This window comes from Nesoenas mayeri (assembly GCF_963082525.1).
Source record: "Nesoenas mayeri genome assembly, chromosome: 14".
NCBI classification, from domain to species: domain Eukaryota; kingdom Metazoa; phylum Chordata; class Aves; order Columbiformes; family Columbidae; genus Nesoenas; species Nesoenas mayeri.
The window spans coordinates 8090163-8096579 of NC_137556.1; positions in this window are offsets into that span (position 1 = coordinate 8090163).

Consider the following 6417-nt stretch of genomic DNA (forward strand, 5'->3'; position numbering starts at 1 on the left):
TAAATCAAGTACTTACTTAACAAACCTTAGCTCTGTTACCACAGTAGGAAAACCTCTCCATTTGTACTGGGGGAGGAAAACATTTAATACATATTTTCTAAATACAGTGTCAGAGAAGAAGAGATTATTTGCTGTTTCAATACAGTTTTCAGAATCAGGTAATACAAACATTGCCTGTACATTGCATGATATGTTGAATTAGAAAATGCGTTTGCAGTAGAGTAGGGCTTAAATTGCTTTATACTACACACTTGTGAATTTGGGCACATTCAGTTTGGAGTGCACAGGTGTGAAACTTTGCTAAAGGATCTTGTGTGTGTGTGTGTGTGCATGTGTGTGAGATTAAACTATATAAGAGTAATAGATGTACACGATGAGGTAAAACACCACTTTTCTTAAAGGCACTATATTTAGCTGTTGTTCCAGATACTCTTGACTTGAATATATAAATAGAACTTATAAGATATACTGGCCCAGCCAGCCACTGCATTACTGACATATTTCTCTTGGAAAAGAAAGTTGTCCATGGTTTCTGACCTTACAGTTTGAAAAGCAGCAATTTCTCTTTATGCAAACATTGCTTTTATATTACAATTTTGCCCCTTTTTAATGGCTTAATTTGCTGTAGCAAAAATATTGAGGTTTTACTGTCCCAGGAGATTAAATACTTTGGTGTTTTGTTTTTTTTTTTATTTTAATATGATGTTAACTTCAAAATTGTCATCTGGAATCTTGTATTCGTAAAATTCTGTTTAATTGAATTGTGGGATGTTTAGGCTTGGTTTTTTTCCTTGTTTTGTTTTAAACCTACAGATACCTTAATTTATCTTTGGATACTGACAGTCCATGTGAAGCATTTTTAGTGCATTTTTGTTACTGGAAAAAGCATTTTAAAATACCTATTTACCATATTGCAGAATGGTACAGGTTGCTATTCCTCTGTGGTTTTTAAATCCCTTTTATTTGTGTACATTAGAACTACTGAAGGCACCTATTCAACATGAACAGTAGTGATTCACTATGGAAGTAATCTACTGGATCTCATTTTCGAAGGTTTTTTAAATTGTTTTCAGCTGAAGTTGCACTGTGCTCTGTTAGTTTTAACACTGCATTAGGAGACTTAACGCAACGAAGTTTTATTTTTTATGCATGTATGGTTTGGATATTTGCAGAGTTGAATTTTTCCTCTTGGACTTGGGCTGCTCAGAACAAGGGGGAGTTGGACCAGGTGACCTCCAGGTCCCTTTCAACTTAAATTATTCAGTGATTCAAATTATCTTTTGGTGGTTTTTAACACAACTGCCCTATCTCCATGATTTGAACTGGTATCCAACTTTCTAATACACACTAGTAGCTTGAATATGTTCTCTTGGAACAAAAAAAACCTCCTGAGATTGACTGAGCTTATTTGTAAATCTTGTTGCAGAAAAGCTGCCTCATACCTTATTTTTCTAATGCCATCTTGCTGTGGCACACATTGAAGCTCCAAAATGTTACAGAAATGTTACTGCTTCTGGAGCACACATGAAATGTCTGTGAATATTGTGGATTTTGGTTCCATTATTATTTAAAACCAAGTTGCTAATGACCTGAACGAACACTCATCTTAAGGAGGCACATACACAGATTACAGAAAACTCATGCAGAATAGGCGCATGCTAAAGTTCCCGTGCTGGTTCATTGTGCACTTCCAGACTATCAATGCACTGCATGTGGGTGATGTACACATGTATAGTCGTATTCCTGACTGCAGATCAAGCTCAGTGCCGTGTTTGTGAAATGGTCCTTGATGCTGGGAGAACAAAATGGAAAACAAAATGCACATGTAACTTGACAGGGGTTTAAAAGTTTAGAGAGTTTGATGTGCAATATAATCACTTTTCTTTCTAATACTAAAATCATGTATGTAAAGTGATGCAGTTGACCATTTTTTTGCACTTTGGCATTTATAAATATTTATATGTATTTAAAGATTAAGAATGTGTGTGTGTATACATATACATTATATATTAAGAAACCTGCTCAGTTTTCTTAACAGGAATGTTACTTTGAGAGACTTTGTATAGTGTTAAACACTACTGCAGCATACAAACAGTTTATGAAATCTGACTAAAAATAAGTGGTGGTCAACATAGATACAATCTGTAGTCTTAACTGCTCACCTGAAAAAAAATAATCTATGGCTATCGATGAGATTATTTACCAGAAATGTTATGCAAAGTGTATGAACACTGAGTAGCTGAATGGCATTGCAGAAATGGAGTATGTTTTAAACAGTTCATTTCATCTGTGCTCATATCATTTTTCCTCAAAAAAACCCAACAAAATCAAACTTAAAAAGAGAAGCTTGACCTTTAGAAATCTGGATAAGCAGCCTGCAACTGTGCTTTGAGGAAATACTGTGATATGACAAGTCTAGTTCTTTATTGAAGACGACGAGAGATGAATGTCAAAATTAAGGCTTTGTCTGCATTAATAATACAAAATAAACTAGTCTATTGATTGGAAATTAGTATTTGCAAACAGCCTTTGAAGTTTTGTAATCTTTCCGGTAAGGGTTTGCATTTTTTTGTCAAAATAATGCAAATTAAACTCAACCTTAACTAGCAATTAACTAGTTGGTTGGTGAGTTTCAAAACCTGTTAGGAACCAGAGGGCTCTTGAGGTTTTGTCTTTTAAGACAAATCATAAGTGTTTATTCAAAGTTAATTAAAACAAACAAAAAAAAGTGATTCCCTATGTTTATTTTTCTTTCCTAGAGGAAGGACCTTAAATGCTAAATTGTTTTCCTTTTTAGATCTGATTGTATTTGGCTTAAAATTACAGTTTTATGAATAAGGTAGGATTAAGACATTCAAAATACAACTGACATACAGAGTCTCCAAGAACTGAGTGAATGACCCTTTTTTGGGGGGATTAGAAGTGCAGCCCTTGAGTTTGGTGTGCGCTGGAGGTTCAGCTTTCAGGTGCAGACAAATCCTTGCTGCCCACAGTGCCGGTTTGGAGCCCGGGATGGGTCCTGCAGCAATAGTTCGTGTGGAGCGGTTCACTGCACTTGGGACACTTGCAATGGAATTGCTTTCAGTGTGGTGGGGATAAATGCTGAACAGTCTCTGTTTGTATATTCTACACATGTCATATGGATTCTATCAGGGCTTGATGCTAAACTTAGTGATACCATATACTGGGAACCAAATTCTTCCCTGGGATGTGTATTGTGTGATTCCTGCTCAACGCTGGTTTTGATCCAGGGACGCCTGCACCCAGATACAGAATTTGGACTTGAGTTCCTATAGATGAATCGAGTGAATTCTTTGCTTTTCCAGAGTGTCTTTGATTATTTTTTTTAACATGTTGAAATATGTCAGAAAGAAATGTATCCCGGCTCATTATTTTACATATATTTTAGATTGTCTATTACAGGAGTGATAGTGATGTTCTAAAAGCTTATTACACAACTTACCAGGTCAGTTTTAGTTTTTGCCCGCCATGCATGATAAAAGTGTCTGGAGCTAAACTAATGTTTTAGGTAAACTATCTTTTCTCATATTGGTGTTGGAGGAAAGTGGAGAGAGAACCATCATTTCTACTTGTGTTCTGTAAAATGACTATTTTTGTAGCTAAAATGATAGTTGTTGGATTTCAATCCCACAGCGTTGCTTTGTGGATATAAACTTACCTGGGTCCGCTATTTCAAACAGTTTATGTATAACAAATCCAGTATAAAATTAATAAAATGCACTCTTCTGCGATTTATTGAAAATATGGCAAATTATTTTGGTCCAAGAATTCAAACCAAAATAGAGAAAATACACTTAACTATTTTAATTTTTTCCTTGATGCTGCTGCTTATTTTTGGAAAGGGTGCTTGCAGTTTTGCACAAAAGAAATCAACTTTATTAATTGCTGGGTTTGAAGCACTTTAGGATTCTTCTAAATGCAACCAGTATATGGTATAAAAAGGAACGACATTAAGAAAAATGTTTAGTGTGTTTAAGTTTTGGTTGCCGTCTTTGCTATTCTGATAGATTTGATCAGAATCCTTTAAGTATAAACCTGTCTTGAGAGATTTTAAATTACAAGATTTTTAATGGGCTGAAATTTAACATGTAGTAAGAGATTGAGAAACCACCTTGCACTCAAATGCCTGTAGGGTGACTTGAATAGCATCGTGACTACCCGGCCGTCTGTGCTACCAAGATACACCGGTATGTTCCTGTAGCGAGGTCAGTTAGCTGTGAGCACTAGGATTCTTTTTCTTAGACACAAAACTTTGTATTAATCTTTGGCTACGCGTCATAAGGTGGTTGTAGGTGCCGTGGGAAGGCCAGAACATTTGCTGGTTGGGCTCCACTGCAGTCGATGTTCGTGAATACCCTGGGAAGACTCTGTCCTTGCTCCAAAATCATCTTCCAAACCCGACCCTTGCTCGGCTGGTACTGCAGCGAGCACATGGGGATTTGTTTCCCAGGTTGGGGCTGTAGTTCCACACCTCATAGATTCTTAGGATAACAAAAGCAGAGGAGAAAGAAATTGGGTAAGAACAACATTTTACGTTCATTACCTGACACAGTAGTCATATTTGTTACTGATAACAGAGCTAATTTGATACCCGTGAGCGTACGCTATTGTATTGTCTTCTAATGGGGAAAACTTTTTTGAAAAAACAAGTGTGTCACTAGCTTTTCTATGAATTCAGATGCTTAAATTGGTGCTAATTTTTTAAAAGAAAATGTAACAGATGGTTAGCAGTGTATTTGTCTGTTTTTGATAACTATATTTTCTTAAATGGTGGCAAGCCAAACTTTATAAAATGACTAATGTGCATTTTCAGCTTCATCAGATTCCCAGATTTTCCTAAAGTAAAATGTTTAAACTTCCATGGTAGTTCCTGGTGCTCTGGAGCTATTCCTGTCAGTGTTTTATACACTAATAAAATGAACACCATTAGAAGAGAGCAATACACAACTATCCCTTTCTTTAAATTACATGACATGTTGGGTTCCCCAGGTGGTTTTAGCAGTTTAATGTAATCAAGAAAACTAATTAAGAGGAGATGACAGATACTTGTGTGCAGTTAACTCAGTACAGTGAAGCCTTACCTGGTCATTAAGATAATTTATAAAAGATTATACAAATTTTCATATATTTTAAAGAGGAAATAACAAATAGAATTGTTTTCATACAAATTCAAATGTTAATTCCAGAGAATATATTCTGTAATGTACTCCAGAACACGTGCTATTGAAGGCTCATAGGCTCCTGGAGTGATTTATGAAATCCAGCTTTATCTAATGACTCAAACCCCCTCTAAAAATCAGTTCTTTGAGAACTTCTTTTGAAATGCCTTCAAGTTTCAACTCCCTTCCAAACGCTTTGTCTGCCTTGTTTTACGCCTCCTTCCCACCTTCTGTTTACCAAATGTCACAAAAAGTAGCATCAAGCCCTATCACTTGTTAGAGTGTTCTGATTTTTATGGCCTTAATATTAGTTACAGTATGGTATAAAATTTCAGAAGAAAGATGTGCTTTGAAGTCTAATTATATAGATACACGTGGCCTCTTCTGCCTATGAAATCAGGCGTTGAATGTCATATCTCATTCTTGATGCTTGTGCAATAGGAACCTGTTCCTTTCAATGCAGTGGCTATTTTGTCTGATGCTGGATTTTTCTTTTTGGGTTGACTAAAAGTTGACATTTTTTATGGACAGCAGTCATGTTTCCTTGGGTTTGGATTGATTTTCTTTAAGGAAATTAGAATTTCATATGGAAAACTGTCAATAACTAGTTCTGAAGTGTTAGTTAAAGCCTCGTTCTGAAGCTTTTTTATTTTGTTTTCTCCAAAAACTTTATCATAAAACAGTACTAAAGCCACTGTAAAATTACAAATAAAGATGTATACTTAAAAGATTTGAGCAGTGTGTCTTATTTACTGTAGCGATTTTTTTCTTGATTCTTCCTGTGTTGAAACGGAATGTTGTGTATAACTGAAATGATGTATGCTCATAGTTATCTTAGAACATAAAGTTTCAATTACCACTTTAGCTTCCAGTTAACCAAAAAGTAAGTATTGGTATGAAAAATGAATGAAGAGCAGTTTTGAGAGATTGGTTGGTGCTGCTTTCTTCCGACCAGCTGAAACATTTGGGTACTTTAACAGCACTTGGTTTTACTGTCAAGTGTATTTTGAAATCTGGGATGGTTTTTTTGAACTGCAGCAGCTTGCGTGGGAATTCTGACAGATCTGTGTTGCCATCGGGAGGTTAAACAGTATCAGAATTAGTTTGTCTGACTTACTGGCAAGTTTTGGATAATCTACTGGCTATATACATGTGTATGTATATGTACATATGTAAAAGGACTTAGGTGGAATTTTATCTTCATGCTTAAACAGCGTTGCGTTTCATTTTGTTCTCA